Source organism: Lygodium microphyllum, chromosome 2 (genome assembly GCF_053477565.2).
Source record: "Lygodium microphyllum isolate KBCC chromosome 2, Lygodium_microphyllum_v1.1.10, whole genome shotgun sequence".
Lineage (NCBI taxonomy): Eukaryota > Viridiplantae > Streptophyta > Polypodiopsida > Schizaeales > Lygodiaceae > Lygodium > Lygodium microphyllum.
The window spans coordinates 99,777,755-99,791,109 of NC_141136.1; positions in this window are offsets into that span (position 1 = coordinate 99,777,755).

Consider the following 13,355-nt stretch of genomic DNA (forward strand, 5'->3'; position numbering starts at 1 on the left):
ACTCAGGTAGTGTGTAGTAGATAGGGGTGAATTGGATGCAAATGAAGCATGAGAGTTCTTCTCTCGCTTGGGGATAAAGCCAGCTCTTATAATCTGAAATGCAATGGAAAAAGTGAATGTGGACATCCACCTTACATTAAGGCCTTGGCCAAGCCATATGGAGGAAAGATGAAAGAGTGGCTATAGCTACTTCCATATGCTTTGTGGGCTAATAGAACAAGTCATAGTGTTGTCATAGGATGTATACCATTAGATGGAGTGTGATACCTTGAAAAGAGGGGTTGAATGAGAGGAGTTATTGGTTTTACACATAAGGCAGTTGGAAAGAAGGCCAAAAGATATTAGGACAACAGTGGAGAAGTTAAAGGCAACCAAGCTTTATAGCAAGAGACAGTTCAATAAGAGACATAGATTTTGGCCAAGAACCACATAGGAAGGTGATTGGGTGTTGACTTATGAAAATAGCTTGGAAAATTAGGATAGTACTAGTTAGAAAATGTCCAAGTGATGGGTTGGTCCATATGTGGTAAGGCAGGTATTTGACAATGCTATTTATTCACTTGTTGAATTAGATGGGATAGCATTGTACATTCCTATAGCTAGTAATCAAATCAAGCTCTTTAACCAAAGGGAGTCTGCATCATATAAATTGGATGAGTTGGATACATGTATTGACCTTGACAATGTGGAAGAAGAAGAAGAGGATGACATGGATATGAATGAGGAAGACTCTAAATCTTCTAAACATTAATACTCTTGCATATGCCAAAGGATGTGTAGGTTTGGAGACCCAAGCAAACAAAATGGTTGTAAGAGACTACAGTGGGGGAACAGGTAGGGAAAATTTTAAGACGTTGAAAACTCTTTTAATCAGAAGCAAAATAATGGTGATTTTTGCATCCACAATGGGCTTTGATACCTAGGGAAGGCCCCTACAAAGTTAGATTGACATCTAGCTTCATATGCAAAAGTTACAGGATTGGAGGGTGATGGTTGGTTGGGACTGCATGTTATAAAGAATAGTTGCAGGCTGCACTGAAAATATTAGGGGCTAATACCTTCAAAATTTGGTATTGGCGTCTTTAGCAAAGTTATAGATTGCAAGTAGAGATACTTTTTTTTTTAAATCTTGGAAATCTGAGTTACGATTTGCATTATATAAGCAACTTTCTTCAAGGTGGCCTTATAGGAAAAAAAATTAGTCTGGAAGAGATTGAGTATGATAGGTGTAATCTATTGTATGCGACATATGCTTTGACAAAGTTTCATAAGACTAACATATGGGTACCTAGAAAAGGGAAGAGGATCTCAATATGTAGAAAGAGAAAGGTAAAAGTGGTTTATACACTAGTGAGCTTGGTAAAAGATGAGCAGATTGACAAAGATGAGGAATAGGAAGTGGCAAATATTGAAGATGCAGTTGACATGAACTTGGAATGCTTAGTGAATTTACAAGGATTGAAATGTTACAAGAGCTATCATTGCCAAGGATGGAGATTGAGGATATATGCAGAATGGGATGTTTGCACTCTTGATGTCTTACGATTCAGTTGGGAGTAGTTGGACTCGCAACATAACGATGATAGGTGTTTGGGTTTTTTATCTCAATGGGCTACCTAAGTGGCACCTCCAGAGGATATGCAAGCTCAGAGGGGATGGATGTCATGGGATTTTTAATATAGAGTGAAAGCAGGATATGCTTTGTCTTATGAAAGAGTTCATGCTTTGTCTATAGAATGGTAAGTGACCAAACTTCTTGGTCAATGGACTTCTCTAACTTTCTCATTGTTATGATAATAAGAGTTAGTCAAGTGGAGTCTTGGGAGTTAATGACCATATAGCTTTGAGTAGTGATTAGTAGTCCCTTAAGTGACTTGTTTTGTGGGCTATGTGGTGGAGAATGGAGCTTGAGATCAAAAGACCATTCAACATAAAATTAGGGGCACCAATAGGACTAATAGAGTGGTTGTCCAACGTGGCCACAAAGGTTAAGGCAATGGTTTGCTAACTGGGAGAGGACACAAGGGAAAGGTGGGGGGAAGATCCAAAGAAAGTAAGGGGATTGGAAGCTCACACATTGGAGAGGGGAGATGAGAGTATTGGGGATTTTTAGAATAAGAAAAAATAGGGGAAGATAATGTAGCAAGCTATCCTTGAAGATCTTCATCTCTTACTACAGGGTCTTTGAGGCAATCTCTCACTTGATTCTTGGTCTTGAACTTCAGAGGAACCTTTCTTGATCATCAAAGAGGAGTTTTGATGAGTTTATGGTCTTCATCTAGACTATTTTGCGATGCAAATAACAATTAAAAATAGGAAAACACGCTAGTAATGGAGATTTGATGCTCAAACAAGGCTTCCCTTGAGTTCTACCGCTTGATTCTTAATCTATACTTTTGGTAGACATACTATAAGTAGCAAAGATAGAGTTTTTCTTGGATTTGGGGATGTATAGGCCTCATTATTCACTGCTGAAATAAACTGGAGTTACAAGGTTGAAGTACATTTGAAGGCCCCTATAGGCGTTCGACATGACTACCTACAATACTAGGTGTATGTTGATGATGTTTATATGAACTTATGAGGTCTTTCCTATTGTACATGGATTATGTTCAATAGATATTTAGTATTTATTAGTGTGGATTCTGAGCTATAGTCTAGGTGTGTCGGGCTATCATCCAAGTGTATAAGTTTGCTCTTATTGTAGTAGATTTATGAGATGTATTGCAAGATATCAACTTTGCCGAACATATGAAATGGAATGATTGGGATTTGTCTCTCTATTTTTCTCATTTGATTCTTTCTTTCTTCTCATTCCATCCTTGAATCTCCTTATAGCCTTCTATCTCGTATCCCTATGGTAGACCTTCAACCCTAGGCTTCAACTGTCACAGATATGCCATGATCAAGTGTACGGATCAATTCTTGCCCATGCCATATGAATCCATACCCCATGCGAATGCACCCTTAATAGGACATTCTTGAGCCAACCATGTGAACCTACCCTTGCCATGTCATCTCTAACCTTCAAGAAGATATGGTATGTCATCGCCTACATCATCAATGATGTCATCATAGAACCTTCTAGAAGATATGCCATGTCATTGCTTGCATCATCAATGGTATTATCATGGAACATTCTAGAAAATCCTTAGTTGCCCTCCAACACCTATAAAAGGAGGGGCTCGCCATAGAGCTCCTCAATCTTGCCAATGCCAATCTTGGGAGTCCCAAGCGTTGAGGCCTCCAAGTAAGTAACTTTGAGTTCCAATTCTAGTTCTTGTCCAGTCATGATATTTAGTCTTGTCTTGTCTTCCATTATACTCATGTTGTCTTGTCACCTTGTAATCTTGTAGTATGAGATCTTATCTAGTACTATCATGTATTTGGTTCATCCCCATCGAGGGAGATCTTGTAATTCTAATATCTTGTATCCATACCTATAGTCCCGAGTTGTGGGATCCTTCATGTCCTATATTGAGTCTTGTTGTCTATACCTATGGTCCCGAGTTGTGAGATTTTCAATATCTTGTTAAGTTATCATTGTACCTTGTGCCCCTATGTGGGATTATCTTGTAATCAAAAATCTTATAACAAATCTTACATCTAATCTAGTCTCTTGAGCACAGTCTAGTGCTCCCATAAAAATTCGCAAGACTACTTTTTAGCCCTATAGAGCACCATGGAGGCGACCCTTGAAAGAATCGTGGCCTCCCTTCAAAACCTCCAATAATAAATTCAATACTTGAATGAGCAATGAGCGCAACTTCAAATAGAAGATGCTATGCATCTAGGTCTCGTGCTCCAAGAGATGCAAGACCATATCTGAGACTTGCAAAACAACAAAGGAAGTGATCATATGATTTCATGTGTTTATCAACCCCCAACAAGAGAATCCAAGATCAGCATGCCAAAGAAGTTCAATGGTGACCATTCAAAGTTCAAGGGATAATTGCAACAAATAAAGCTCTATATCCACATGCAATTGGATAGGTATCCAGATCATGCTTCTAAGATGGGATTCATTGGGACTTTGCTTTGTGGACAAGCTTTATCATGGTTTGCCCCAATCTTAGAAAAAAATATGCAAGTACTTCATAACTATGAGACATTTCTTTGTGAGCTCACTTTCACATTTGGAGATGTAGACTCTGGTTGAGTAATAGAAATAAAACTTCAAAAACTACAACAAGGTAACCCCCTTGCCACATGATGATTTGGCCAACAATATCAAAAGATAAAATCAAGAGAGAAAAGGAAATGAAGTTTGTGAGTTTCAGGAAACTAATGGATTGTTATACTATAAGAATCTACTTTATATCCCTCTAGGAAAGCCGAGACTCTAGGTAATCCAACAACGCCATGGTACCCTAGTAGCAAGTCACTTTGGATTTAATAAGACCTTAGAGCTTATTTCGAGGGATTTTTGGTGGCCCCAAATGTGGAAAGAAGTTAAGGAATATATAAAGTCATGTGATACCTACAATAGAACCAAGGTACCTCATCATAAACCACATGGCCTCTTGCAACCCTTGCCCATTCCAGTGCAACCCTGGTCTTCTCTGTCCATGGATTTCATAACAGATCTTCCCAAATCAGACAAATATGGCTCTATTCTTGTTGTGGTAGATAGGTTCACAAAAATGGCACATTTCATCCGTACCACCAAGACCATCACATTTGCAACCATTGCTAGACTCTTCCTCAGATACATTTTCATATTATATAGATGTGATATTCTAGCTTTTATTTTCAATCTTCTTCTCGCAATTAGATTTGGAGAGTTTTAGACCACTAAATAGAGGGAGTCTCGAATAAAAAAATCCAAAATTTGTAACCCAACACCCTCCAAGGCTGATAAGATTTGTAGACATCCTTCACAAAAATCACCATATGCACGATAGTCATGAACCATAAGTCAAAATTGACAAAGCACATTTAAAACTTAGTAAGTAAGAGAAATCTTAAAGCTTTAAAAAGAAAGCTTATGGAAGAAGAAGACAACAACCCCCCCCCCCCCTTCTCCTTTTTTTAAAGAAAAAATGGCACCATAATTCTCTCTCTCCCCCCAAATTGGGAGATGCTGAAAGCATGAAGCAAAGCCTAAATTCTCCCCCTCGATCTCAATAGAAGACTCCAGCGATCTCCCCCTTTTCTCAATTCTTGACAAGAGACCTGGATTGGAGCAAGATGGCAAATCAGTCATGGCATCTCTAGCAGCCTCTTTGGACCTCAAAGATTAGATTGCCAACATTAGATTGCATCTTAAAAGCTTCCAAATTGCTAAGATTGCCAAGATACCCTCCAGAAAGAGCTCCTCTTCTTGGCCACAATCCATAAACCCCTTCTTTAATTTAACTATAAATATGGAGCATAAGGAGCCCCAAAGAAGAAAATTATGAAGGTCGTAGAGGCATGAGCTGCCAATAACACTGCAAATAAGACCATTACAAATGGAATAGTGAGTGATGGGATTACAAATGAAGCTGCGAATACCTTCAATCAAGCACTCATCGTAGATCCCTATGTACCATATTTTGATTGTAAAGGCAACTAGCAGATCATCATCCTATGAGTTGGTAACAAAAAGTTGCATTCGTAAAATAGGATTTTTTAAATCTCCTGCATAAAATCTTTAAAAGAAACTCTTAACCACAAATTCCAAGGGATAATTTGGGCTTGTATGAGATGTTCCAAGGAGAGGTACAAGGAAGGTATTGTATTCTTGTAAAGACTTGAGAATTTTGATCTGTATTGAACTAATGGAACCTTTGATGGATAAACATGGACACTGATTTTTTGTATGAAAAATAAAAAAAGGGTTTTGAAGTGTAATTTTCATAATAAAACTAACCAAGATTTTTTTTTTGAGCAAAGATCCCTAAATTTATTAAAATTTTACATATAATCTTTCGAAATAAGATGTTTGTGATTGTAAGCTAGGTAGTAATCTTTCCTAAAATCATCAGGCTAAAGAACATAGAGTGCCGACAACTAAGGCAATGTTCTTTGATGGCGCTAGACCTTCCCAAGGCCATAGTGGATAAAACCTACTCCAAGGGTTTTTTTTTTCATGTTAGCGAGTATAGACCAATCATGGTGCGAAAGGTCTTATCATAGGGAACTCTAGTTGGCAGGAGGAGATGAGGATGCCAAGGGGCTCTGGTCATAAACTCCTTAAACTCTTACAAACTGCCAACTACCCTTCAAATTCTAGATAGTATCCTAGAAGTTCCAATACTAGTTTAGGAACTGAACTTGGAGAGAATAACACCTTCGGGTTGACATCATATCTAGCTAGAATAGAAAACATTGTAAAGGTATTTTTCTTAAAGGACCTATCGAGAAGGAATTGCTTTACTCTATCTTTGTGTCATCAAATAAAGGCATCTAATGAATTTGTATCAGGAGATAATCAAAGAAGTTGTTTTTATATGTTGAATCGAAGGTGGTAGGCAATTAGATAATTAAAAATACTCTTTCAAGGGAAGTGGGAGGATGGATCCCCAATGGCGGATCCAGACCTACAGTTGGGTGGACTGAGTGAGCCAAGAGCTTTCCTAAAAAGGGAAAGAAATTACACTTTTTAATAGGTAAATGTATGACCATTGGAGATCAAGAAGCCTGACTTGCATCGTTTTAGGGCCCAGAATGGGATTTTGCATCATGGGAAGAAGGGATTGAAATGCCACACTCCCATTTTCTTTGAACCAAGTGCAATGCAAGTCTGTTTCAATTGGAAATTTCTATAAGAAGTGGAAACTCAAACTACTGACACTAATCAACAATTAGAAGTTGATTTGACTCATAATAGGAACCAAAGACTGAGGTCGATCCTCGTGGGGACGGCCGAAACTTCCACTATGGAGTAGACTCAAGCATGCCTAGATAGCAAACTCCGAGGTATTTCATCAAATCCCAGATGGCGTTTTCTAGGACATCTCTTGATGGACTACTAAGAATGTGCTAACAAGGAAGCGGCTCAAGCAGGCACATTACAATAGACTCCTAGATGACATCATCTGTGAATATTAGGGTCCCCAATTCATATCTAGTTTTTGGAAGAGCCTTTGCAACCTCCTTAGAGTCCAAGTTAAGTTATCCATAGTGAATCATCCATAGAATGATGGTCAAACAGAATGGGTAAATCAAGTCTTTGAACAATATCTCCACTACACCACCAACTACCATCAGAATGATTGGTGTGAGCTCTTGCCCTTTGCAAAGTTTGCTTATAATGATAGTATCCATGCATCTACCAAGCAAACTCCTTTCTTTGTAAACTATGGCTAGCATCCAAGGATGGATGTACATCTCTAATCAAGTAAGGAAGCTTGCTACCCAAGATAAAGCTCAACACCGAGTAGATATACACCAAGATCTCAAGCAACAAATCCAAAAGTCTCTAAATCAGTACAAGCACTAATGTGCATCGATATTGTCTCCAACATCTAGCATACAAAGTCTGTGCTAAAGTATTGTTACTCATGCATAACCTCCAAACAATAAGGCCCTCCACCAAGCTAGACCACCAGAGATTTGGGCCCTTCACTATCGTAGCCCAGATCAATCTAGTTGCTTATTGACTCCAACTCCCCAGCATCATGAAGATCCACCTAGTCTTCCATGTTTCTTTTCTCAAGCCATAATATAGCTAACCCACTGAGGGGGAAGAGATCGAATCCCTCACCACCTATCTAGATTGAAGATCATGAAGGATTTGAGGTTGAGCATGTCTTAGACTTGAGGATCTCCTGAGGTTGATTGGAATACCTTGTTCTCACTGGAAAGGATATGACATCAATGATTGCACTTGGGGACTTGCATAATATTTGCAAAGAGCACATCTCAAAGTTAAAGAATTTCATAAGAGGAATCCAACGAAACTTGGACCAAGCCACCAAGCCACTCCTCATGGAACTCATTGCATGCCATATGAATCTACACCCCATGTAAATGCACCCTTAACAGGACATCCTTGAGCCAACCATGCGGACCCACCCTTGCCATGTCATCAAAGAACCTTCTAGAAGATATGCCATGTCATTGCTTGCATTATCAATGATATCATCATAGAACCTTTTAAAAGCTATGCCATGTCATCACTTGCATCATGGATGATGTCATTATGGAACATTCTAGAATATCCTTAGCCACCCTCCAACACTTATAAAAGGAGGGGCTCATCATAGAGCTTCTCAATCTTGCCAATGCCAGTCTTGGGAGCTGTAGGAGTCAAGACCTCCAAGTTAGTAACTTTGAGTTCCACTTCTCATTCTTGTCTAGTCATGGTCTCTAGTTTTGTATTGTATTCCATTATACTCATGTTGTCTTGTCACCTTGTAATCTCATAGTACGAGATCTTGTCTAGTACTATCGTGTATCTTGTTCATCCCCTATTGAGGGAGATCTTGTAATTCTAATACCTTGTATCCATACCTCTGGTCCTAGGTTGTGGGATCCTTCATGTCCTATTGAGTCTTGTTGTCTATACCTACGGTCCCGAATTGTGGGATTTTTCATAACTTGTTAAGTTATCATTGTACCTTGTGCCCCTACGTGGGATTATCTTGTAATCAAAATTCTTGTAATAAATCTTGCATCTAGTCTAGTCTCTCGAGCATAGTCTAGTGCCTCTATAACATCAACAGTGCCAAATGTCTTTATATTATTATGAGATTTTGCCCGATCATCACCTTGAAAGATTATAGGTGCCACAGAGACTGTGCACAACTGGGAGGTATTGCCTCATGATTGTTCATAATGCACCCACCTGCCTCTACCAAAACTGGGCTAAAGTAGCTTATGACAAACTTATCAAAACAAATATTCAAGAAAGCTTTGGAAACTTGCCAAAATAAATAATAGCCAAATGTAAAAATGAGATGTGTTTTTGGCCTCTCAATTGCCAAATAGTTCAGTGATGCATTTATTAATCTCAATCTCATCTATTTGGTATCATGGGAGTCACTTTTAAATCACTAGCTAACATAATTCTCTTTCTCAAGATTTGCATTGTTCAAACCATTCTCTTCTTTGGATTGAGAAACCTCTTAGGATAAAGGGGAGAACATAGTGTCATCTAATAGTTTCCCCTGAAATATATTTTTTCCAAGTGATTTATTAAAAATAATTTAACAGTTGAACTACATACATCATTTGGTTCTCAAACAAAAAAAATTAGGGCGTTCTGATATTTTTGTTGAGTAGGCTTACTTATAAAAAAAAGGTTCACAAAAAAGTGACAATAAGGGACCAACAGAGTGATACTCAAGGATGCATTGTTTAAAGGTTTTTACAAAATCCAAAATATTAAATATTTTACATGACAAAGATGGTTAATGCTTAAAAAAGTTTGATAAAGATGTCAAATAAGAAGAAGCTTAAGTCCAAGTCAAAGTTTGGTCAGCGGAGATACAATAGCCTGGAAGGTGCTGCAGTCTCAACTATGGTGGCCTACCTTTTTTTGCGATGTAGCACGAGTCGTAAGACTGTGACGAGTGCCAACGGACTAAAGTCCCAATTTGCAAGGATTGTATGGAGCTAACCCATATCATTGCAAGACAGTCTTTCGAGAAATGGGGAATTGACTTCATTGGGCTGATTAGTCCTATGGCACAGTACTCGCAAGCCAAATACCCCAACAGGGGCCCAAGCAACAAAGATTCGAGGTCACCACCACCACAGGGCTGCAACCCAATGATCAAGATGAGGCATGTCAAGGAGCTTTACACTCAATTGGAAAAAGCCAAAGAGGAGAAGAGAGCCGCAGTGGCAAAGCTAGAGGCTGAAAGAGAAATGACAACTACCTTCCAACTAGAAAAAACACACCAAGTGGCCATGCAGCAAAAAGAAATCAAGGATCTAAAAGCAAAACTCAAGACGAATGAAGACAAGGAGGAACATTGGCAAAAAAGACTAGAAGAAGAGAACCAGGAGCTAGTTGGAATGCAAAGGGAGTACAAGCTCGTGGTCCTACAGCAGGAGGAGCTCGAAATACAAATGAGAAAGCTCCAAGAGAACATGGAAGAACTCACCACACTGGAGGCAAAGAGAGTGCAAGAGCAAGAGGAATGTCAAAGAGAGAGGGAAGAAGTGGATTATAGAGTGCAAAGGGAAAGAGAGGAACAAGCAAGATTGGAAAGAAAGATCAAGCGCCTAACAAAGGAGAAAGAAGAAATTGCACAGAAATGGAAGGGGCAGGAGCCCACGATAGTGGCCCTATCACAAAAGCAAAGGGAGGGCTTGGGAGAAATGAAAAAGAAGGCAAAGGAATGGGAGGCCTTCTTTTTCATTTCTTCCCAACAACATGCCTTCCTTAGCACAATCTTGGACATCACACTCTCTAAAGAGGAGGAGGAAGTTGATGCGCTTAAAAAGAAAACTGGAAATAGCTTGCAAGGCGATAAAACAAGGGTTGTGCTCCCAAATCTAGGATACAAGCCTCAATCTGACTTGGCAAGTTCACCAAGAAAATCTACTGAAAGCAGGCTTGACGGCGCGAGGTTGACATATTAGGACTCCAATAAGAACAACCACAAAAAGCAGCAACAAGATCGGGGCACAATGAGATGAGGAGTGGATTCCACCACCTCCCTCACCACAGTTAGAACCCCCTCAAGAGCAAGATACCACAACAGAAAGAAAAGTAGAGGCTAAATAGAAAAGAGCTAGAATGCTTGAACAGGCACGCAAAAGGGCAAAAGCACAACCACCTGCAATTCCAGAACCTCCCATCCCATCGAAGAAAGATTGCTCACCCATGAGCTGGAACATGGAGCTATCAGTATATGGGAGCAATGGGAAAATTTATGCCAACCCTTTGATTTCACTTTTCAATACCCAGCAGCCCTGAGCAAAGTGCTATCCAGCGAAATGGTAAAGGAAGTGATCACCATGGGAGAAAGGCTTGGTGACCAATGGCTCACAAAAAGAGAGAAGGATCCAACTGCATGGGGGATGGAATCTCCAGACTACTGGGAAAATAAGGTTGAGGAGGTACCCCACATGGTGAAGGGCTATGAATCCCAACCTAAATGGAGGAGAAGAGTCTAAGATGGTAATGTAGATGCATGGATGTCGTTTTTGGCTCCCTGCCCTTCATGCAAAATGATCCAACCTATCTATCGTATCCTCGGAGAGTAGGAGTAGATTTTGATCCTGACATCCATGGCCGATATGACTTCCCTAAGATCTACAACGTCAATGCCACAAAGCCCGGGAAGCACTCGACAAGATCTATGGGACTCCATAGCCCACTTCTTAATGGAATTATCTTCCCGCCCAGACCCCACCTTTGTAATAACATGTAACTATATTAGATTACTTATTAGGACACTCCTCAAGCAACCCTCTGCACTGGCAGAGTATCATCTTCCACTGCTCTTTTTTGGCATTAATGCGAGACTAGATAGTTGTGCTAGGCTGATGCTGCGTACTGCTCTACTCCTATCATTTTGCATGGACCTCCTTGAGGACATGAACGACAGCCATTTTACTAGTTGTAGCCATCCATTTTTGTCCACCACCCCTCTCCAGGATAGGCCAAAAAGGGTATATGCTAAGTAGGAGTTTCCTTAGTAAATCATTGAATCCCTGCTAAGTAGGAGTTTCCTTAGTAAATCATTGAAGCCCCCCTACCTCCCCATCTCACACTCAAGAGCCCGAGGAATAGATCCTCTATTTTGTACTACTCCTCAAAGGTCAAAGTTTAGAAAACAAACAAAATACAAAAAATACCAAAAAAAAAGGAAAAGAAAAGGAAGAAGAAGAACAAAGAGGAAAAGAGAAGCATCTCGCGAGCAAGCAGTTGGACCACCTCACTTCACATAGACCACAAGCACTGCATCTAGGGGTTCTCAAGTTTGGTGCATCCAATGGCTTCAATCGATAGAATCCGCCCCTAACCCCCTAGCCCTTTTGGTTCCCCGTTCATATGCTTAGGGCACATCAAGGGCACGACATACCTAGGGAGGTCAGACCTGTCTCCTTAAGCCGCACCCATCGAACCTCCCCTATGCACGAACTAGGTCCTCAAGTGTGGGACACCACATAGACTTGACCCAACTCCCAGTTCCACTAGCACAAGCATAATGCACCATACGGTAAGGTAGTCACAACCCCAGGTAGTGCACCTTATTTTCTCTTCAAACTTTTAAAAAAAAGCCATCGAGCTATACGCATCCCACCTTCCAACTACTACCCATCAGCGCCATCAAACTAGCACTAGGCTAGGAGGGGGGTAATGTTAACCTCAGCACAAGAAGAAAGCAGCAAAAGTGGAAAAGTGCAAGTTGGGACCTAAAAGAGGTGACCTAGAAGGAAATCAAACACAACGAAAAAACCAAGACAGGAAACGGCCGAAAGTGCGAGGGCTGCCTCAAAAATCAAGTCAAAGGCAAAATCACATTTTTAAATGCAAGGCACCCCTAAAGCTGTTGTAAGAGAGTGTCAAGCTCCCTCCTGTGCAAAATTGTAAAACGTAGGCAGGCATAGGTAAAGAGATAAGGCAGATAGGAAGAAATAGAAAAGAGGACCTTGCCACAATGGCCGGTCATGTAAAAAAGGGATGACAGCCTAAGAGAGGGATTTAGGGTTATGTATAAAAGCCAAAAAGTGAATAGAGAAGCTCATTCTTTAGTGTGTGGCAAAAGTGGACTCATCTTCTTCTCCTCTATTGTCTTGCTTGTGAGTACTTGAGAGAGAGTGTGTGAGGGTGAGGAAACTTGGAGGTGAAGCTCTCCATCACCTCCTCTCTTCTTCTTCTTCTTCTCTTCTCTTCTCTCGTCTTGCGCATGACTATGGAGGATGGAGCTTGGAGGTGGAGGCTTGAGGATGCTTGAGCTTGCATCATGAACGTGGAGCTAGCGGTATGCTTGAGGGAGGAGGCAACTTGGACATCGAGATAAGCTCACTACACCCCACCAAGATTGAAGGTGTGTTGGCTAGGTGAGAGATAACCATAGGTTCTTGCTTGAAACGCTTGAACAATAAGTGGCCCATGGGTCTTGGCAGTTGAGCATGAGCTCCCTCTACACGCACCAATTCCACTAAATGTCATGGCCCGAGCATAGGCAAAGTAGGCCGGTATTTCATTACTAGGACCTAGCAACCTCAATGCAGCATCAATAGGGAAGAGAAGTGGTAGAAGAAGAAAAAACCAAGATGAGACAAGGATTACACTTAAGACAAATAGTGCCACCACGTTACCAAAGGAGAAGCAAGTCACGGACATAGAAGTAGAGACATCTGCTCCTAAGTCAACAAAAAAGGAAAGTGCCAAGATTGGAGAATATCCTCTGGGTGACAAAAGCCCACCAAGCGCACCTAAAAGATGCGAAACCCGTTATCAAAGA